At 39.9% G+C, this 23661-nt stretch overlaps 1 pseudogene; it reads left to right on the top strand.

Annotated features, from left to right (window-relative positions):
- Positions 1–21443: 21443 nt before the first annotated feature.
- On the top strand, positions 21444–21921 carry LOC110122945 (peptidyl-prolyl cis-trans isomerase A pseudogene; annotated as a pseudogene).
- Positions 21922–23661: the final 1740 nt, after the last annotated feature.

The following is a 23661-nucleotide window of genomic DNA, read 5'->3' as shown; positions in this document are numbered from 1 at the left end:
ATGACAGAGGATGACATGGTTGGATGGCATCACCGGCGCAATGGACATGAGTTTGAGTAGGCTAGTTGGTGACAGAGAGGGAGGCCTGGCATGCTGCAGTCCATGGGGTTGCAAAGAGTTGGACATAACTGAGTGACTGAACTGGTCTTGTAATAACCTATAATGGAATACAGTTAGAAAAAAATCATTCAATCATTTTTCTGTACACCTGAAACTAACCCAACATTGTAAATCAACTAAACTTTGATTTTTAATAAAGAAAGCAAAATGTAAAGATTTGGAAAATTATCAGACTATTCATACCCACTTCAGTATTGTTGGGCTTCCTTTGTGGCTCAGCTGGTAAAGAATCTGTCTGCAATGCAGAGGACCCCGGTTGGTTCCCTGGACTGGGAAGATTCCCTGGGGAAGGGAAAGGCTACCCACTCCAGTATTCTGGCCTGGAGAATTCCATGACTGTATAGTCCACATGCAAAGAGTCAGACACAACTGAGCAACTTTCACTTGGCATCACTTGACTTGGCAGACTATTCATGTTGCAAAAAAATGAGAACACTAAGGGTGTGGCAAAGTGACCACTTGATAGGGAAATTACTTTCAGCATGAACTGCGTACTTCTTCAGCTACTCCAGGAGGAAGTCTGTATTTTGGAACTGAAAGGGAAGGATATGAGAAAGAATGAAGGATGACTGTTGAATTTCTTTGTTTTTCCAGGATAGGACCACACATGGCTGAGAATGTGCATTATCCTTCAAAAAAAGAGAGTGACCCTGAAAATGATTCAGGGTGGTCAGTCCTCCTCAGTTTCAAAAGTGGGGAGAGGAATTGCTTTGCTTACAAAAAAAGGCAAGGCAATTGTCCCAAAGTATCCAGAAAGCAGGACTGCTGCCCTAGTGGGCCTGAAGGGCAAAGAACAGAGCCAAAGAGAATTATTCTAAAGCCTTAAGATATCATGGAGTTTGTTTTGCTAGACTTCGGACTTTCTTGGAACTCATGATTGTTTCTTTCTTTCCTATTTCTCCTTTTTGAAATGTGACTATCTTTTGCCGTTCCCAGCATTGTATTTTGGAAACGTAACTTGTTTCAGTCAGTCAGTCAGTCAGTTCAGTCACTCAGTCGTGTCCGACTCTTTGCGACCCCATGAACTGCAGCATACCAGGCCTCCCTGTTCATCACCAACTCCAGAGTTTACTCAAACTCATGCCCATCGAGTCGGTGATGCCATCCAGCCATCTCATCTTCTGTCATCCCCTTCTCCTGCCCCCAATCCCTCCCAGCATCAGGGTCTTTCCCAATGAGTCAACTCTTCTCATGAGGTGGCCAAAGTATTGGAGTTTCAGCTTCAGCATCAGTCCTTCCAATGAACACCCAGGACTGATCTCCTTTAGGATGGACTGGTTGGATCTCCTTGCAGTCCAAGGGACTCTCAAGTCTTCTCCAACAGCACAGTTCAAAAGCATCAATTTTTCGGCCCTCAGCTTTCTTCACAGTCCAACTCTCACATCCATACATGACCACGGGACTTATATTCACAGTTGGAGAGGAATTTTGTCTCAGGAGGAATCTTTTTTTTTTTAAATTTTATTTATTTATTTATTTTTTTCAGGATGAATCTTACCTTGAATCTCACCCATTTCTGATTTAGCTAATATTTAGATAGGACTTTGAACTTCAAACTTTAGAGTTGATATTGTAACAAGACTTTTGGGGTTTGGGGGTTGGGAAATAAATATATTTTGCATGCCAGTGGCACACGAATTTATGGAAGCCAGAGGCAGAATGTTATGAACTGAATGTTTGTGTCTCCTCCAAATTCTTATGTCAAAATCCTATACTCCAATGTAATAAAATTAAGAGGTGAGGCCTTTGGGATGTAATTACTATTAGATGGGGGCAGAAACCTCGTGAATAGGGTTAGTGCCCTTTATTTATTTATATTTTTCATTTATTTTTATTAGTTGGAGGCTAATTACTTCACAATATTTCAGTGGGTTTTGTCATACATTGACATGAATCAGCCATGGAGTTACATATATTCCCCATCCCGATCCCCCCTCCCACCTCCCTCTCCACCCGATTCCTCTGGGTCTTCCCAGTGCACCAGGCCGAGCACTTGTCTCATGCATCCCACCTGGGCTGGTGATTTGTTTCACTGTAGATAATATACATGCAGTTCTTTTGAAACATCCCACCCTCGCCTTCTGGTTAGTGCCCTTTAAAAGAGTTACAAGAATTATCTTTCCCACTCTGCTATCCACCATGTTGAGATTTAGTAAGCCAGCAGTCTGCAACCTGGAACAGGGTCTTCTCTAAAACCTGGCCAGGCCAGCACTCTATCTCAGACTTTCAGCCTCCAGAACTATAAGAAATAAAATTTCTATTGTTTAGAAACCACCTAGTCTATGGCATTTTTGTCCTAGCAGCCCTAAAGAAATAAGATAGAAGCCATCATTCCTGTATTTGCAACAAGAAAATGAGTTGGGCAAAATGAAAATCAATGACTTTTTTTTTTTTGGTTCCATCAGAAAACTGAAGTGAGAGTCATCCAAAAGTCTGGAAAGACAGATGAATTGAGAGTCACCAGCAGTATCTGCTTACCTAGAACAGAAACCACTGTGACCATAAACTGGTAAGAACACTAAAATGGTAATTTTGGCTCATAACAACTGATCAATGGCAACTAAATATAGTGTCTACCCTTTTTTAATGCTGTTTACATTCATACTGTAGATACACTTTAGGGATTATATTTAACTAGGCTTAATTATTTGCTTCAAATACTTCAGAAGAAACACTGCAGTGATCACGCTTGCACATGATTCTTGAACACACAAATAATTATCTTTAAAACCACCTGGAATTGAAATATTTAATGCAAAGAGTATGCATTTTTAACATATAATTCATACATCCTGAAATTCATTCTTTTACAATGTATAAAATTCACTGAATTTTAGTAAGCTTACATGGTTGTGACACAAACATTTTCATCTCTGAAAAAAGAAATCTCATGCCCATTAGTAGTCATTAATTATTTGCAATAGCCAAATATTCATATTTTAATATTTTAATTTTGAGGCCCCAAAATGAAAGCCATCTAAATATTCATTAGCATGTCTTCATATATCTCTACAGGGGAAATCTCAGCAGACAAAAAAGTGAACTACTGAGACACATAACAATGTAGGTGAATCTCAAAATAATTATGTCAAGTGAGAAAACCCAGACAAAAACAGCAAATACTATGTGATCCATTTACATAAAGTTATATAAAATAAAAACTAATATATGGTGACCAAAAGCAGGTCAGTGGATGCTTAAAGACAGAATTGGAGAAAGAAGCAGAAGAAAAGAATTACCAAGAGGCATTAGGGAAATTTCTGAGTCTTTTTCCTGAGAAAACATAATCAAAATTAATGGTATTCAGTGCAAAAAAATCAAAACAAACAAAAAAGCACAAAACAAGCAAAATAAAATTAACAGAACAACCCCAAATGTCAAGCCAGTTAAGACGAGAATTTTGAGGGCTAAACTTTTTTTTTCTTTTTTTCTTTTATTAGTTGGAGGCTAATTACGTTACAATATTGTAGTGGTTTTTGCCATACATTGACATGAATCAGCCATGGATTTACATGTGTTCCCCATCCCGATCCCCCCTCCCACCTCCCTCCCCATCCCATCCCTCTGGGTCTTCCCAGTGCACCAGCCCTGAGCACATGTCTCATGCATCCAACCTGGGCTGGTGATCTGTTTCACCCTTGATAGTATACTTGTTTCAATGCTATTCTCTCAGGACATCCCACCCTCACCTTCTCCCACAGAGTCCCAAAGTCTGTTCTGTACATCTGTGTCTCTTTTTCTGTTTTGCATATAGGGTTATCGTTTCCATATTTTAAATTCCATATATATGCATTAGTATACTGTATTGGTCTTGATCTTTCTGGCTTACTTCACTCTGTATAATGGGTTCCAGTTTCATCCATCTCATTATGACTGATTCAAATGAATTCTTTTTAATGGCTGAGTAATATTCCATTATGTATATGTACCATAGCTTCCTTATCCATTCGTCTGCTGATGAGCATCTAGGTTGCTTCCATGTCCTGGCTATTATAAACAGTGCTGCAATGAACATTGGGGTACACGGGTCTCTTTCATACCTGATTTCCTTGATATGTATGCCCAGGAGTGGGATTGCTGGATCATATGGCAGTTTTATTTCAGGTTTTTAAGGAATCTCCATACTGTTCTCCATAGTGGCTGTACTAGTTTGCCTTCACACCAACAGTGTAAGAAGGTTCCGTTTTCCCCACACCCTCTACAGCATTTATTGCTTGTAGACTTTTGGGTAGCAGCCATCCTGATTGGCGAGTAACAGTACCTCATTGGGGTTTTGATTTGCGTTACTCTGATAATGAGTAATGTTGAGCATCTTTTCATGTGTTTGTTAGTCATCTGTATGTCTTCTTTGGAGAAATGTCTGTTTAGTTCTTTAGCCCATTTTTTGATTGGGTCATTTATTTTTCTGGAATTGAGCTGCAGGAGTTGCTTGTATATTTTGAGATTAATCCTTTGTCTGTTGCTTCGTTTGCTATTATTTTCTCCCATTCTGAAGGCTGTCTTTTCACCTTGCTTATAGTTTCCTTTGTTGTGCAGAAAGTTTTAATTTTAATTAAATCCCATTTGCTTATTTTTGCTTCTATTTCTCATATTCTGGGAGTGAGTCATAGAGGATCCTGCTGTCAGAGAGTGTTTTACCTATGTTCTCCTCTAGGAGTTTTATAGTTTCTGGTCTTACATTTAGATCTTTAATCCATTTTGAGTTTATTTTTGTGTATGGTGTTAGAAGGTGTTCTAATTTCATTCTTTTACATGTAGCTGTTCAGTTTTCCCAGCACCACTTTTAAAGAGGTTGTCTTTTTTCCATTGTATATCCTTGCCTCCTTTGTCAAAGATAAGGTGTCCTTAGATACGTGGATTTATCTCTGGGCTTTCTATTGTGTTCCATTGCTCTATATTTCTGTCTTTGTGACCGTACCATACTGTCTTGATGATTGTGGCTTTGTAGTAGAGCCTGAAGTCAGGCAGGTTGATTCCTCCAGTTCCATTCTTCTTTCTCAAGATTGCTTTGGCTATTTGAGTTTTTTTGTATTTCCATACAAATTGTGAAATTATTTGTTCTAGTTCTGTGAAAAATACCGTTGGTCACTTGATAGGGATTGCATTGAATCTATAGATTGCTTTGGGTAGTATACACATTTTCACTATATTGATTCTTCCAATCCATAAACATCTATCTATTTCTCCATCTATTTGTGTCATCTTTGATTTCTTTCATCAGTGTTTTATAGTTTTCGATGTATAGGTCTTTCGTTTCTTTAGGGAGATATACTCCTAAGTATTTTATTCTTTTTGTTGCAATGGTGAATGGTATTGTTTCCTTAATTTCTCTTTCTGTTTTTTCATTGTTAGTGTATAGGAATGCAAGGGATTTCTGTGTGTTAATTTTATACTTTACTATATTCATTGATTAGCTCTAGTAATTTTCTGGTAGAGTCTTTAGGGTTTTCTATGTAGAGGATCATGTCGTCTGCAAACAGTGAGAGCTTTACTTCTTCATTTCCTATCTGAATTTCTTTTATTTCTTTTTTTGCTCTTATTGCTGTGGCCAATACTTCCAAAACTATATTGACTAGTAGTGGTGAGAGTGGGCACCCTTGTCTTGTTCCTGACTTTAAGGGAAATTCTTTCAATTTTTCACCATTGAGGATAACGTTTGCTGTGGATTTGTCATATATAGCTTTTATTATGTTGAGGTATGTTCCCTCTATGCCTGCTTTCTGGAGAGTTTTTATCATAAATGGATGTTGAATTTTGTCAAAGGCTTTCTCTGCATCTATTGAGGTAATCATATGGTTTTTATCTTTCAATTTGTTAATGCAGTGTATTGATTGAATGATTTGTGGATTGATTGATTGATTGTGGATATTAAAGAATCCTTGCATCCCTGGGATAAAGCCCACTTCGTCATGATGTATGATCTTTTTAATATGTTGTTGGATTCTGTTTGCTAGAATTTTGTTAAGGATTTTTGCATCTATGTTCATCAGTGATATTGGCCTGTAGTTTTCTTTTTTTGTGACATCCTTGTCTGGTTTTGGTATTAAGGTAACAGTGGCCTCATAGAAAGAGTTTGGAAGTTTGCCTTCTGAAATTTTCTGGAAGAGTTTGAGTAAGATAGGTGTTAGCTCTTCTCTAAATTTTTGGTAGAATTCAGCTGTGAAGCCACCTGGCCCTGGGCTTTTGTTTGCTGGAAGATTTCTGATTACAGTTTCGATTTCTGTGCTTGTGATGGGTCTGTTAAGATCTTCTATTTCTTCCTGGTTCAGTTTTGGAAAGTTATACTTTTCTAAGAACTTGTCCATTTCTTCCAAGTTGTCCATTTTATTGGCATAGAGCTGCTGGTAGTAGTCTCTTATGATCCTTTGTATTTCAGAGTTGTCTGTTGTGATCTCTCCATTTTCATTTCTAATTTTGTTAATTTGGTTCTTCTCCCTTTGTTTCTTGATGAGTCTGGCTAACGGTTTGTCAATTTTATTTACCTTTTCAAAAAAACAGCTTTTAGCTTTGTTGATTTTTGCTATGGTCTCTTTAGTTTCTTTTGCATTTATTTCTGCCCTAATTTTTAAGATTTCTTTCCTTCTACTAACCCTGGGGTTCTTCATTTCTTCCTTCTCTAGTTGCTTTAGGTTTAGAGTTAGGTTATTTATTTGACTTTTTTCTTGTTTCTTGAGGTAAGCCTGTATTGCTATGAACCTTCCCCTTAGCACTGATTTTACAGTGTCCCATAGATTTTGGGTTGATGTATTTTAATTTTCATTAATTTCTATGCATATTTTGATTTCTTTTTTGATTTCTTCTATGATTTGTTGGTTATTCAGAAGTGTGTTATTTAGCCTCCATATGTTTGAATTTTTAATAGTTTTTTTTTTCCCTGTAATTGAGATCTAATCTTACTGCATTGTGGTCAGAAAAGATGACTGGAATGATTTCAATTTTTTTGAATTTACCAAGGCTAGATTTATGACCCAGGATGTGATCTATTCTGGAGAAGGTTCCGTGTGCACTTGAGAAAAAGGTGAAATTGATTGTTTTGGGGTGAAATGTCCTATAGATATCAATTAGGTCTAGCTGAACATTTGTGTCATTTAAAGTTTGTGTTTCCTTGTTATTTTTTTTTTTTTCATTTGCTTTTATTAGTTGGAGGCTAATTACTTCACAACATTGCAGTGGGTTTTGTCATACATTGACATGAATCAGCCATGGAGTTACATGTAACTCCTTGTTAATTTTATATTTAGTTGATCTATCCATAGGTGTGAGTGGGGTATTAAAGTCTCCCACTATTATTGTGTTATTGTTAATTTCACCTTTCATTCTTGTTTGCATTTGCCTTACATATTGCGGTCCTCCTATGTTGGGTGCATATACATTTATAATTGTTATATCTTCTTCTTGGATTGATCCTTTGATCATTATGCAGTGTCCTTCTTTGTTTCTTTTCACAGCCTTTATTTTAAAGTCTATTTTATCTGATATGAGTATTGCTACTCCTGCTTTCTTTTGGTCTCTATTTGCATGAAATATTTTTTCCAGCCCTTCACTTTCAGTCTGTATGTGTCCCTTGTTTTGAGGTGGGTCTCTTGTAGACAGCATATATAGGGGTCTTGCTTTGTATCCATTCAGCCAGCCTTTGTCTTTTGGTTGGGGCATTCAACCCATTTACATTTAAGGTAATTATTGATAAGAATGGTCCCGTTGCCATTTGCTTTGTTGTTTTGGGTTCACGTTCATACAGCCTTTCTGTGTTTCCTGTCTAGAAAAGATCCTTTAGCATTTGTTGAAGAGCTGGTTTGGTGGTGCTGAATTCTCTCAACTTCTGCTTCTCTGTAGAGCTTTTGAATTCTCCTTCATATCTGAATGAGATCCTTGCTGGGTACAGTAATCTGGGTTGTAAGTAATTCTCTTTCATTACTTTAAGTATGTCCTGCCATTCCCATCTGGCCTGAAGAGTTTCTATTGAAAGATCAACTGTTGTGCTTATGGGGATCCCCTTGTGTGTTATTTGTTGTTTCTCCCTTGCTGCTTTTAATATTTGTTCTTTGTGTTTGATCTTTTTTAATTTGACTAATATGTGTCTTGGGGTGTTTTGCCTTGGATTTATCCTGATTGGGACTCTCTGGGTTTCTTGGACTTGTTTCACTATTTCCTTCCCCTTTTGGGGGGAGTTTTCAGCTATTATCACCTCAAGTATTTTCTCATGGTCTTTCTTTTTGTCTTCTTCTTCTGGGACTCCTATGATTCGAATGTTGGGGCATTTCACATTGTCCCAGAGGTCCCTGAGGTTGCCCTTATTTCTTTTAATTATTTTTCTCTTTTTTCCTCTCTGCTTCATTTATTTCCACCATTTTATCTTCTACCTCACTTATCCTATCTTCTGCCTCCGTTATTCTACTGTTGGTTCCCTCCAGAGTGTTTTTGATCTCATTTATTGCATTATTCATTTTTAATTGACTCTTTTTTTTTATTTCTTCTAGGTCCTTGTTAAACATTTCTTGCATCTTCTCAATCCTTGTCTCCAGGTTATTTATCTGTAACTCTATTTTGTTTTCAAGATTTTGGATCATTTTTATTATCATTATTCTAAATTCTTTTCCAGGTAGATTCCCTATCTCCTCCTCTTTTGTTTGGCTTGGGGGCATTTTTCATGTTCCTTTACCTGCTGGGTATTTCTCTGCCTTTTCATCTTATTTAGATTGCTGTGTTTGGGGTGGCCTTTCTACATTCTGGTAGTCTGTTGTTCCATTTTATTGTGGAGGTTTCTCCCAGTGGGTGGGGCTGGATGTTTGGCTTGTTGAGGTTTGCTGGTTAGGGAAGCTTGTGTTGGTGTTCTGGTGGGTGGAGCTGGATTTCTTCTCTCTGGAGTGCAATGGAGTGTCCAGTAGTGAGTTTTGAGATGGGTCTATGGGTTTGGTGTGACTTTGGGCAGCCTGTATATTGACGCTCAGGGCTATGTTCCTGCATTGCTGGAGAATTTGCATGGTATGTCTTGCTCTGGAACTTATTGGCTCTTGGGTGGTGGTTGGTTTCAGTTAGGTATGGAGGCTTTTGGATGATCTCTTATTAATTAATGTTCCCTGTAGTCAGGAGTTCTCTGGTGTTCTAGGTTTTGGGCTTAAGCCTCTTGCCTCTGGATTTCAGTCTTATTCTTCCAGTAGCCTCAAGACTTCTCCATCCATACAGCACTGATAATAAAACTTCTAGGTTAATGGTGAAAGGATTCTCCACAGTGAGGGACACCCAGAGAGGTTCACAGAGTTACATGAAGAAGAGGAGAGGGAAGAAGGAGATAGAGGTGAGCAAGTGGAGAAAAGGGGTTTCAAGAGAAGAGAGACAGATCTAAGTAGTACTGTTCCCTAAGTGTTCTCTGCAGCCCAGAACACCCACAGAGATTCACAGAATTGGATTGAGAAGAGAAGGGGGAGGGAGGAAATAGAGGTGATCTGGGGGAGAAAAAGGAGAGTCAAAAGGGGGAGAGAGTGATCAAACCAGTAATCACACTCCTGAGTAAAAATGGGTACTGAAGGTTGGATTCTTAAATATCCAAAATTGATATCAAATACTGAAAAACAAAGATTAAAAATCTAGAGTAGAGGTTAGACTCTTAAAAATACAATATTAAAAAACAACAAAAACACAAAAAAATTAAGAAATATATATGAAGTTCGCTTTAAAAATAGGGTCCTTTTTTTTCTGTGTTTTTTTTAATTTATTTTTTTTTATTAGTTGGAGGCTAATTACTTTACAATATTGTAGTGGGTTTTGTCATACATTGACATGAATCAGCCATGGATTTACATGTGTTCCCCATCCCGATCCCCCCTCCCACCTCCCTCTCCGCCCGATCCCTCTGGGTCTTCCCAGTGCACCAGGTCTGAGCACTTGTCTCATGCATCCAACCTGGGCTGGTGATCTGTTTCACCCTAGATAATATACATGTTTCCATGCTGTTCTCTTGAAACATCCCATCCTGGACTTCTCCCACAGAGTCCAGAAGTCTGTTCTATACATCTGTGTCTCTTTTTCTGTTTTGCATATAGGGTTATTGTTACCATCTTTCTAAGATGCTCAACATCACTCATTATCAGAGAAATACAAATCAAAACCACAATGAGGTACCATTACACGCCAGTCAGGATGGCTGCTATCCAAAAGTCTACAAGAAATAAACGCTGGAGAGGGTGTGGAGAAAAGAGAACCCTCTTACACTGTTGGTGGGAATGCAAACTAGTACAGCCGCTATGGAAAACAGTGTGGAGATTTCTTAAAAAACTGGAAATAGAACTGCCATATGACCCAGCAATCCCACTTCTGGGCATACACACCGAGGAAACCAGATCTGAAAGAGACACATGCACCCCAATGTTCATCACAGCACTGTTTATAATAGCCAGGACATGGAAGCAACCTAGATGCCCATCAGCAGACGAATGGATAAGGAAGCTGTGGTACATATACACCATGGAATATTACTCAGCCATTAAAAAGACTTCATTTGAATCAGTTCTAATGAGATGGATGAAACTGGAGCCCATTATACAGAGTGAAGTAAGCCAGAAAGATAAAGACCTTTTTTTTTTTTTGACCAGATTACTGTGGGTTATAAAAATGAAAATTAGGAATATTAGAGGAGTAAAAGAGGACTTTAAAAAAAAGAAAGAAAAAAATTAATTAAAAAATAATAATAGTAAAAATATATCTAGGAATTTCTCTGGAGCTGTTGTGGGCAGTGTGGGTTCAGTTCAGTTTCAGATAGCTCCTTGTTCCAGCTTACACTTCTCGATATCTATAGGCCCCTTCTGGTGTAGTCAGTGTTAACTACAGGGATTTTAATCTGTTGCACCTGTCACTTCTAAAGCGGTTCCCTTTGTTTATTTGGCTTCTGTTTGCAGGTCTCTTCAGTGTCTAATTTCCACCCTGACACAAGTGGTGAAGGTGGTCTCTTGTTTAGGTTCGCTTGTTCAGTCGTGCTGTGGGGAGTGAGGGGCACTGCAGGCAAATGTCACTGGCGTGTGTGGGGAGCACTCACAGTGTTCCGGCCACACTGGGTTTGCCCCGCTCACGCGTGTGTGCTTTCCCCGTCTACACTGCTCAGGCTCCAGGTTGCTCTACAGGGAGCGGGCCCTGAGTTGCGTGCACTTCCCAGGTCTAAGCTGCTCAGGTTCAGGTTTTCAGGTACTCCACAAAGACGCAGACTCGGTTGGGCCTGCGTTTTGTGCCTTCCCCGGCCTGAGCAGCTCAGGCAGCCAGGAGCTTGAGGAGCGCACTCTCCCCGGTGCAGTGCGCCTTATCCCCTCTGCAGTCCCAGCCTCAGTTTCTGCGCGCTGGTCAGGTGCGCCTTGTGTCTCTTCTGGGAAGCTGATTTCTGGCTGCGACCCTCCCGGCAGATGTCAACCATCCAGAATCTCAGGAAGTCTTTGGTTAGAGACTGGAAGCCTGTTTGCAGTTTGGTAGGGGATGCCATCTCTGGGGCTGAGTTTGCCCCTTTCCCCTCCCCCCTGCCTCCTGCCTCCAGAGGGGGATGGGCTGGTCCGCAGCCGGCTAGCTCTTCTCTGGTATTCGCTCAGTCCTTTGTTCTGGGAACAGGCGGGTAGTGCATCCCACAGTTTAAGTTGCTATCTCTTGTTAGCTCCCTCAGATTGCCCTCAGGGCTTTCAGGCCCAGTCTTTACCCTAAGCAATGCCACCACCTGCTCCTCTCCATTCAGCCCCCACTTGCTGGTGGTGGATGCGAGCATCTGGGGTACTTTTCTGCTGGGAGTTGTTTGTAGGCATGTAATCTGTTTTATTTATTTTTCCTCCCAGTTAGGTTGCCCTCCGAGATTCGAAAACTTCCCCCAGACCCGCCGGTGAGAGGGTTTCCTGGTGTTTGGAAACTTCCTCTATTAAGACTCCCTTCCTGGGATGGATCTCTGTCCCTAACTCTTTTGTCTCTCTTTTTATCTTTTATATTTTGTCCTACCTCCTTTCAAAGACAATGGGCTGCTTTTCTGGGTGTCTGATGTCCTCTGCTAGTGATCAGAAGTTGTTTTGTGGAGTTTGCTCAGCGTTCAAATGATCTTTTGATGAATTTGTGGGGGAGAAAGTGGTCTCCCCATCCTATTCCTCCGCCATCTTAGCTCCCTCCCTCTTAGGGCTAAACTTTAAAACACCACCTGGGAAGCCCTCTTTAGGCAGAAGTAAGCCAAGAACAAAGATTGGTAAGCCACTCAACAACCCTTGGAGAAGCACGTGTTCTGTGTCAAGCACAGAGATAAGACATCATCCTTGTCACCCACTTTTTGAAGAAAATGACTGCTCCATGCCTTCACGAATGGGTACTTCACATATGGCATTCTGAAAAGACGCCCCAGAGTCATTTCCATGCTAGAGAAAATAAACCTGAACTCTTAAAATCCAGCATTCTGAATATTCAGGCATTTTCTACAATGCTCAACATCCATTTAATCCCAAGAGGCTAGTTGGGGGAACTTTTCTGGAAATCAGTGTCAGGTATTTAGGTATTTTGAAGGTGAACAGAAAACTGCCATTAAAAGTTTTTGTCTATCAAAATTGGGAATATTTCAATTCTCTTAATTTCATCATGTTATCAGTGACAAAGTAGATAAAACCTAGGATAACACAATTATGAGTAATTAGAATTGGAATTTGTGCCACATTTTTCATTACCCCTACATGTATCATGGTGAGAAAACTTTCCTGTTTTACTCATATTTTAGATTCCATCACCTTTCAAGGTCTTCTGAACTAAAAACAGAAAAGCACCACCTGAAGGTCAGTTCAGAGACAGAGGTGCTGAGGCCTGTTGTCCACACGTGTCTCCAAGGTGAGCCCTAAGGTGTCCTGTCCCTCTAACCTCTGTGTATTCACCTAGAAAGGATTTTATTAATATCAAGATTAAACAGTTTGACATTTAACAAATCATTTTATCAATTTGCATAGTCTTAATAAATGATAAATTTCCAGAAGTTATAGCATCAAGCAGAATTGTCATGAAACCAATAATAGCCTTGCTGGCATAAAAGACAATCCCCACAGCTCTGTGCATAACTCCCGTCATTTCTGCGCAGCCCAGGTTCAGAATCCTGTCCCATCATTTCATGGCAAATAGATGGGGAAACAATGGAAACAGTGAGAGACTTTTTTTCTAGGACTCAAAAATCACTGCAGTTGGTGACTGCAGCCATGAAATTAAAAGACACTTGCTCCTTGGAAGAAAAGTTATGACCAACCTAGACAGCATATTAAAAAGCAGAGACATTACTTTGCCAACAAAGGTCCATCTAGTCAAAGCTATGGTTTCTCCAGTAGTCATGTATGAATGTGAGAGTTGGACTATAAAGAAAGCTGAGCACTGAAGAACTGATGCTTTTGAACTGTGGTATTGGAGAAGACTCTTGAGAGTCCCTTGGACTGCAAGGAGATGCAACCAGTCCAGCCTAAAGGAAATCAGTTCTGAACATGCATTGGAAGGACTGATGCTGAAGTTGAAACTCCAATACTTTGGCCAACTGATGCGAAGAACTGACTCATTGGAAAAGACCCTGATGTTGGGAATGATTGAAGGCAGGAGGAGAAGGGAATGACAGAGGATAAGATGGTTGGATGGCATCACCAACTTGATGGACATGAGTTTAAGTAAGATCCGGGAGCTGGTAATGGACAGGGAAGCCTGGCATGCATCCATGGGGTTGCAAAGAGTCGGACATGACTGAGCGACTAAACTGAATTAGAGAAAGGAAATGCCTCAATACTAAGAGAGTTGCACCAGGCCCCTCACCGACAACATGGATTTTAGGGTAGCAGTGGCATGAAGTGAGTCATGCTGAGCCATAAAATGATTGACATGAATTTTGGAGAAAGGCAGATTTCTGGCAAATTCATAGTTCATTAATATAGCTTAAGGTAGACATCTCCATGAGAAAAACGCATTGGTTAGCTCAAGTTTGAGATAAAGTTCCCCTGGAATCAGATGCCACCATGACAACACAGGATTAGATGAGAAAAGAAAAAGAAAAAAAAATAGTCTATCACTTGCAATTTATTGTCTCCTGCCACTTGGGGATATATGGCCTCCCTGCCAAGACTATTAACACTCTCACAGACAGCTCCCCAAGTTTTCCAAGGAGGCCCAAAAACTAGAATCTATCTCACTGTTTAACTTGTTTAACTTATATGCAGAGTACATCATGCAAAATGCCAGGCTGGATGAAGCACAAACTGGAATCAAGATTGCCGGGAGAAATATCAATAACCTCAGATATGTAGATGACACCACCCTTATGGCAGAAAGCAAAGAAGAACTAAAGAGCCTTTTGATGAAAGTGAAAGAGGAGAGTGAAAAAGTTGGCTTAAAACTCAACATTCAGAAAACTAAGATCATGATATCCAGTCCCATCACTTCATGGCAAATAGATGGGGAAACAATGGAAACAGTGAGAGACTTTATTTTTTGGGCTCCAAAATCACTGGAGATGGTGACTGTAGCCATGAAACTAAAAAAACGCTTACTCCTTGGAAGAAAAGTTATGACAACCCTAGACAGCATATTAAAAAGCAGAAACATTACTTTGCTAACAAAGGTCTGTCTAGTCAAAGCTATGGTTTTTCCAGTGGTCATGTATGGATGTGAGAGTTGGACTATAAAGAAAGCTTAGCACTGAAGAATTGATGCTTTTGAACTGTGGTATTGGAGAAGACTCTTGAGAGTCCCTTGGACTGCAAGGAGATCAACCAGTCCATCCTAAAGGAAATCAGTCCTGAATATTCATTGGAAGGACTGATGCTGAAGCTGAAACTCCAATACTTTGGCCACCTGAAGTGAAGAACTGACTCATTGTAAAAGACCCTCTGATGCTGGGAAAGATTGAAGGCAGGAGGAGAAGGGGACAACAGAGGATGAGATGGTTGGATGACCTCATTGAATTGATAGACATGAGTTTGAACACACCCCGGGAGTTGGTGATGGACAGGGAGGCCTGGAGTGCTGCAGTCCATGGGGTTACAAAGAGTCAGACATGACTGAGTGACTGAACTGAACTGATCTCAGCAGTCCTGGAGTTCAAACACGTCCCACACCATCTAACAGCACTGGGAGAGGCAGAAAGCACACAGACTGGGGATAGTAGATGCATTCCTCTGCTAAGCTCAGAATGAGGACATGAAAAACGCAAGGTCCTATTTTCCCCTGAGAGGGGAAAAGAGTTATTAGAGGTTCTGGTAGAGTTTCTGGCAGGACTGATTGGTGGGAGCCTTGTCCATGAAGACTAGGAGTGCCTGATATGTTTAATGCACAGAGACCAAAACACAGTCAAGGACAATGAAGAATCAGACAAACATATCCTCAATCAGTCAAATCTAAAGAACAAGGCAAATATCCAGAAATGAATCCTATCAAAGGAAATCACACAATTAATTAAAATTTAAAATAACACTTATTCTAAAAATTTCATAAATGTCTGGCAAAACACATTAATAATGAACAACAGAAGATTGTCACAGACCTTTCAGATATTAAAAAGAAATATAATGAACAACTTTATGCCAATACACTTAAAATTTTGATACAATGTATAAATTTCTACAAAAAAAGTTATTTACCAGAAATAATCAGAAGCAATTTAAAACTGAATAGTTCTACAATTATAAAAGGATTTGTGTTAGTAATGAAAATCTTCCTACACTGAAAGCTGCAGGTGCATAGAGCTTCACTAGCAATTCCACCAAACTTTCAAAAAAGCAATAATTCCAGCATTACACAAACTATTATTCCAAATAATAGAATAAAAGGATACAATTTGCAACTCATGAGTCTAACATCAGCTTGTTAACAAACTCTATCAGGAGTTGTCTCAAAAATGAAAATTACATGTGAATCTCATTCAAAAATATGCATGCAAAAATCCTTATAAAATACCAGCAACAGAAGAAAGGATTAATATAGCATTAGATTGTGGAGCTATTTTGGAAATGCTGGTTCTGTTTTACTTTAAAATTTTAATTAATACAATGTACTATACTACCATATTAAAAGGGGGAAATCGTATGATTGTCAAAACAGGTGGAGTGAAATTTACTTCATAAAATTAATCACATATTCACAATTAAAAGACTCAGCTAAATTTCTACAGTTAAACTTCCTTTATGGGAACTCCCTGGTATTCCAGTGGTTAGGACTTCACACTTTCACTACCAAGGACCCACATTAATGCACATCATATATAATTCTGCACATAAAAATACAAAATAATATAGAGATAAATGACTGGGATTGAGAAGTACACCTAGCAAGCTCTCCACGAAAGTGAAGTGAAAGTCACTCAGTTGTCTTCGACTCTTTGACCACATGGACTATACAGTCCTTGGAATTCTCTAGGCCAGAATACTGGAGTGTATAGCCTTTCCCTTCTCCAGGGGATCTTCCCAACCCAGGGATCAAACCCGGGTCTCCTGCATTGCAAGTGGTTTCTTTACCATCTGAGCCATTCGTAAGTGCTTTCCAAAAGTCACTTTATTAACATAACAAGACCCCACTGTGGCTCTCCTCACTTCAGTTCAGTTCACTAAGTCATGTCCGACTCTTTGCAACCCCATGAATCGCAGCATGCCAGGACTCCCTGTCCATCACAAACTCCTGGAGTGTACTCAAATTCATGCCCATTGAGCCGGTGATGCCATCCAGCCATCTCATCCTCTGTCATCCACTTATCCTCCTGCACCCAATCCCTCCCAGCATCAGTCTTTTCTAATGAGTCAACTCTTCACATGAGGTGGCCAAAGTATTGGAGTTTCAGCTTCAGCATCAGTCCTTCCAATGAACACCCAGGACTGATCTCCTTTAGGATGGACTGCTGTTGGATCTCCTTGCAGTCCAAGGGACTCTCAAGAGTCTTCTCCAACACCATAGTTCAAAAGCATCAATTTTTGGGGGCTCAGCTTTCTTCACAGCCTAACTCTCACATCCATACATGACCACTGGAAAAACCATAGCCTTGACCAGATGGACCTTAGTTGGCAAAATAATGTCTCTGCTTTTTAATATGCTATCTAGGTTGGTCATGATTTTCCTTCCAAGGAGTAAGCGTCTTTTAATTTCATGGCTGCAGTCACCATCTGCAGTGATTTTAGAGCCAAAAAAATAGTCTGACACTGTTTCGACAGTCTCCCCATCTATTTGCCATGAAGTGATGGGACCAGATGCCACAATCTTAGTTTTCTGAACGTTAAGTTTTCAGCCAACTTTTTCACTCTCCTCTTTCACTTTCATCAAAGGCTCTTCACTTTCTGCCATAAGGGTGGTGTCATCTGCATTTCTGAGGTTATTGATATTTCTCCCGGCAATCTTGATTCCAGCTTGTGCTTCCTCCAGCCCAGGGTTTCTCATGATGTACTCTGCATAAAAGTTAAATAAGCAGGGTGACAATATACAGCCTTGACGTACTCCTTTTCCTATTTGGAACAAGTCTGTTGTTCCATGTCCAGTTCTAACTGTTGCTTCCTGACCTGCATACAGGTTTCTCAAGATTCAGGTCAGGTGTTCTGGTATTCCTATCTTTTTCAGAATTTTCCACAGTTTATTGTGATCCACACAGTCGAAGGCTTTGGCATAGTCAAAGCAGAAATAGATGTTTTTCTGGAACTGTCTTGCTTTTTCAATGATCCAGCGGATATTGGCAATTTGGTCTCTGGAGACTCTGCCTTTTCTAAAACCAGCTTGAACATCTGGAAGTTCTCGGTTCACGTATTGCTGAAGCCTGGCTTAGAGAATTTTGAGCATTACTTTACTAGCGTGTGAGATGAGTACAATTGTGCAGTAGTTTGAGCATTCTTTGGGATTGCCTTTCTTAGGGATTAGGAATGAAAACGGACCTTTTCCAGTCCTGTGGCCACTGCTGAGTAAGTGTTTTAGGAGCTCTGTGCCAGAAATAGGACAAAGACCAAATATGTATTTTTCATTATAAATAGTTTCACATATGTCAACTTAAAGAAATGTACAACATGAGGATTGCAAGTTAAGTTTTCAATCAATCAATTCAGTTGCTCAGTCATGTCCGACTCTTTGTGACCCCATGAACCACAGCATGCCAGGCTTCCCTGTCCATCACCAACTCCCGGAGTCCACCCAAACCCATGTCCATTGAGCTGGTGATGCCATCCAACCATCTCATCCTCTGCCATCCCCTTCTCCTTCCGCCTTCAATCTTTCCCAGCATCAGGGTCTTTTCAAATGAGTCAGCTCTTTGCAACAGGTGGCCAAAGTATTGGAGTTTTAGCTTCAACCTTAGTCCTTCCAATGAACATCCAGGACTGATCTCCTTTAGGGTGGACTAGTTGTATCTCCTTACAGTGCAAGGCACTCTCAAGAGTCTTCTCCATCACCACAGTTCAAAGGCATCAATTCTTTGGCGCTCAGCTTCTTTATAGTCCAACTCTCACATCCATACATGACCACTGGAAAAACCATAGCCTTGACTAGATGGATCTTTGTTGACAAAGTAATGTTTTATTTGGGGCAAAATGAGAACTGCAGTCCAGAGATAGCACCTCAAGTAGCTCTGAGAAACTTCTCTGAAGAGGTATGGGGGAAGGACAGTATATATGCTATTTTTAGTGAAAGGGGAATACACGCAGTCAAGCACATATTTTTCTACGAGGTTTCTATTAGTCTCTTGAAGCCTTCGCTAGTCACAAGGAACAGTCATCACCATGAAGGATTTTAGTGCTTTTCTAGATATGAGGAAATACAAGAATTGGGCTCATAAAATCTGGGGGCTTTCCAGGTGGTACTAATTGTGAAGAATCTGCCTGCCAATACAGGAGGCACAAGAGACACAGATCCAGTCCCTAGGTTTGGAAGGTCCCCTGGAGAAAGGAACAGCTACCGACTCCAGTATTCTTGCCTGGAGAATCCCATGGACAGAGGAGCCTGGAGGGCTATAGTCCACGGGGTCGCAAAGAGTCGGACACGACTGAAACAACTTAGCATGCATAAAATTGGCTCCTGAATATATCTATCTGAAGACCTGTTCTGCCAGTCCACACACACACACATCCACACACACAATCACCCCCACCCCCACCCAGCAGAGAGGACCTCATCTCATTTCTCTGTCCACCCTGAATGAAGGGCAGCAGCTGCAGTGCAGGCAAAAGACTTATCCTTGTAGAGGTGGATGGCAAGTGCCCATGGAAAGTGGCTAATCTATAGTTGATGCATAGAACCTTGCATGTCAAATAAATATATATTTGATTTTGACGAAAGTAGCACTGTAGAGGAGTAAGGGAAAAGTCCATTTTTTTTTTCTTAAATGGTGTGGAGATAATTGAGTATACACAGGGAAAAAGTATTAAAAAATTAAACTTAACCCTGACTTCACCATACACACATACATCAGTATACACAGTCCCTCCTCATTATTTATTGATTTGGTACTTGTGAATTTCTTTGCTCACTAAAATTAATTTGTAATCCCCAAATCAATACTTACATTCTTTTGTGGTCACTGTGATCCTGCACTGAGTGGTGAATTTGAGTCTCAGTGCAGACACTGCCAGGTGAGGTCGAATAAGGCCATGCTCTGCCTTGTTTTAACTCTCATACTGTAAGCAAGTGTCCTTTTCAAGGTCTACTAGTGCCACATCTTTGGTTTTTTTTTTTTCTTTTTTTGCTCGTTTTTGGTGTTTTTACTGTTTAAAATGGCCTCTAAGCACAGCACTGGAGTACTGTCCAGTGTTCCTAAGAAAGCTATGATTTGCCTTATAGAGAAAATATGAGTATTAATAAGCTTGTTCAGGCATGAATTACAGTGCTTGGGCTGTTGGCCATGAGTTTCTCAACTTAAATAAACCTACATTATGAGGCAGTAATCAAGTAGAAAGCATTTATCTTAGATCAAAGAATTGCAATCAGTGCACACAGATTCTGGTCACAACCCAGTGTCTCCCTTGGAAGTAAAGGGTCTTTTAAAGGCAAAGAAGAGAAGTTTGCATTATAAGGAATTTTAATTGAAATTAGAGGCAGACAGTAGCATTGACTCAACAGGATTAAGTGCTAAGACTACTGCATGCATGCTAAGCTGCTTCAGTCATGTCCAACTATTTTGCAACTCTGTGGACTGTAGCCTGCCAGGCTCCTCTGTCCATGGGATTCTCCAGGCAAGAATACTGGAGTGGATTGCCATGCCCTTCTCCAGGGGATCTTCCCAACCCATGGATCGAACCCAGGTCTCTTATGTCTTCTGCATTGCAGGTGGGTTCCTTACCACAGAGGGCTGTAAAATTCCTCACTGTGACAAGTGCAGGTGTCCCTAGGTTTTTAGTTTTGCCAAGTTCAAAAGTTCATGGTTCCACCTGGTTGGGACATGTATAAAATCCACCTTGGTAATGGCCTCCCAGCTCTAAGACCCCTTGACATAAGCAACTCCATTTTATTTCATAGGTTCAAAGTTAATGAGTCAGTAATTTGGTATATTCAGAAAAAATGGAGAGGAAATTTACCCATCTTTACATGAGGCAGCTCAGTACATGTACATGTGCTAAAGTAACAGCTCTAGTGTGTGATGATGCTATGGAAAAGTGACTAAGTCTGTGTATTTATAAGATGAAAGCCAATTAATAAAAGCATAGTGGGCAGCATTCTTATGAGGCTGAAAGCCAAAGACATTTACAGTCACATTACACGGGGTTAGGAAAATTTTAAACCCTTCTTGACAAAGGCTGGCTGATTGGCTTGCATATTTCAAAAAGCCATATATGTGAAAAACACTGAACTTGTAGGTGAAGCAGTTCTGTAGGTCAGGAGGCTGTGGAATAATTTTAAAGTATCCACTAAGTGTTCCACTAAGGGTAATGGAAAGAGAAGATTTACAATGCAGATGAGACTTGCTTGTTTTAAAAGGACATTGGCAAAGATCCTATACAACAGAAATGGCATTTCAGATGGTGAAAATATCATCAGAGACTTACAGGAACCTAATCCTATATTTTTCCTAAGAGCATAGTTCATCATTTGCTAATTCAGTGTTGATGGTGACTTTATAAAACATTGGGGATAATTAGAATCATATATATATATATATATATATATATATATCTTACAAATCAATAAGAAAAAGATGGACAACAAAGACCATTACAGAAAAATGAACAAAAGATTTGAACAATTCCCTCGAAACAGAGGAATTCCACAGTCCAAAGATCATTTGAAATGGTGTTCAACATTATTAGTAATTAGGAAAACATAAATTAAAACCACAGTATAGAGGCCTTGCAGATGCCACCACCCTGAGCCTCCTGCACTGCCCAGCCTAATTCACATCCACCATATTTTTGGACATCACCATCCACAGAGAGCCCTTAGGCTGCATCCCCTTTAAACTGTCTGCAGACCAAGTTCCAAAACGAGCAGAAAACTTTCATACTCTGAGCACTGGGGAGAAAAGATATGGTTATAAAGGTTCCTGCTTTCACAGAATAATTCCAGGATTTGTGTGCCAGGGTAGTGGCTTTATATGCCACAATGGCACCGGTGGCAAGCCCATCCACGGGGAGAAATTTGATGATGAGAATTTCATCCTGAAGCATATGGGTCCTGGTATCTTGTCCATGGCAAATGCTGGTCCCAACACAAAATAGTTCCCAGTTTTTCACCTTCATTGCCAAGACTGAGTGGTTGGACGGCAAGCATGTTGTCATTGGCAAGGTGAAAGACAACATGAATATTGTTGAAGCCATGAAGCACTTTGGGTCCAGGAATGGCAAGATCATCAAGAAGATGACCACTGCTGACTGTGGACAAATCTAATAAATTTGACTTGCATTCTACTTAACTACCAGACCATTTCTTTTGTAGCTCAGGCGAGCACCCCTTCACCCCCATCTGCTCGAAATATCCTGTAATCTTTGTGGTCTCACTGCAGTTCTTTGGGTTCCATATTTTCCTTATCTCCCTCCAAGTTTAGCTGGATTGCAATGTTAAATTTATGATTATGAAATAAAAACTAAACAACAGAAACAACAACAAAAATCCCACAGTATGAGATCATTACCCACATTCCAGAGTGGTAAATTTTTCAATACAGTTCAGTCGCTCCATCATGCCCAACTCTTTGTAACCCCATGGACTTTAGTGCTATTCCTTCTGTAAAATAGTAAATTTTTACAGTCTGATAATATCCCATGGTGAAAAAGATATGATTCTAATACTCTATGGGTGGAAGTGCACAATTAACATAAGCACTTTGGAAAACAAGTCTCATTTAATAAAGCTGAAAACATATATACGCTGTAGTTCAGCAATTCCATTATTGAGTAAATACCATACAAAAGTGTATGTATACACACACCCGAAGGCACTGAAAAGAATTCCCATAGTAGCACTGTTCTTAGTAGCCTGAACTGGAAACAATCCATAGGTACATTATTGATGAAGCTAGGAATAATCTGTGATATTTCTTCTCATAAGGAGAATAAGAACTCTAAATATGGGGAGGCGTACCCATATTTTCTGAAATGATTAACATCCCCATGTTTTGTTTTGTTTTTTTTTAACGAGGATAGAAAATGTGAGTGCTCAGAGCAAGCTCCAGAGAAAGGTAATGTGTTCTAATCTAAGAGTAACTGAGATATTTTTCCCAGATTTTCTCTATTTTTAAAAGCATAACCGTTTTCATTTTGTTAGCTTAAGATTCCATTTTAAATATTTTAAGTGTATTAGCATATTAAAATCCACAGAAAGCTAAAGAAGTATTCCCCTGCTCTTGTTATGTTAATAGACATGTCATTTAATTCATTTAAATTTTATTGTCCTCACCTATTAAATGGTGATGAGTCAAGTCCATTAGCTAGAAATGTATTAGCAAATAACAGAACATCTGAATAACAGGGTTCAAATAGGAGTTATCCTCTCTCTCACAATAACAAAAATCCAAAAATCAGCAGTTTCAGGCATTGTTTCAGGCGCTCAAAAATGAATTAAAGGACTTAGCCTTTCTTTGTGCTTCACCATCATTACTGTAGAGGAATAAATCTTGCATCCCCCAAATGTCTCTTGGTCTGTGCTTTATTTCCAGTTGAAAACAATCAAGGCCTAAAACACCCAAGAAGAACCTTACCCCTAACTGCCTAGGTGTATAGACAGGGACAGACCTAGTTATGTCCATTTGTTAAAATCCCTTTTTGTGTTTCACTGACTCTGTTCGCCACACGACAGGCCAATGAATCCAAAAGATGAGGTGTTGAGGAAAGCAAGGAACTTAAATTGGGGAGCCAGCTGACCGAGAAGATGGCAGGCTAGCATATCAAAATGATCATCTTGTAGGGGCCTGGATGTCAGATTCTTTTACATGGATCAGAGATGGGGGGAGGTGAGGAAACAAAGTAAAAAGACCATTTAATTCCTGCAAATATCTCCTAGAATGGCAAGCCTCAGGTAGGGGGATGTGTTAGTTTCACTTCCTTACAGTCATTTCATGGGTGGTGTGAAATGGAATATCTCCTGTCATATCAACAAAAATGTCATTTCTCTCTGTGATTCCAGACTCCT

Source organism: Odocoileus virginianus, unplaced genomic scaffold (genome assembly GCF_023699985.2).
Source record: "Odocoileus virginianus isolate 20LAN1187 ecotype Illinois unplaced genomic scaffold, Ovbor_1.2 Unplaced_Scaffold_9, whole genome shotgun sequence".
Taxonomy (NCBI): domain Eukaryota; kingdom Metazoa; phylum Chordata; class Mammalia; order Artiodactyla; family Cervidae; genus Odocoileus; species Odocoileus virginianus.
The sequence above is the reverse complement of the archived record's forward strand: the minus strand, read 5'-3'. Positions and strand labels throughout refer to the sequence as shown.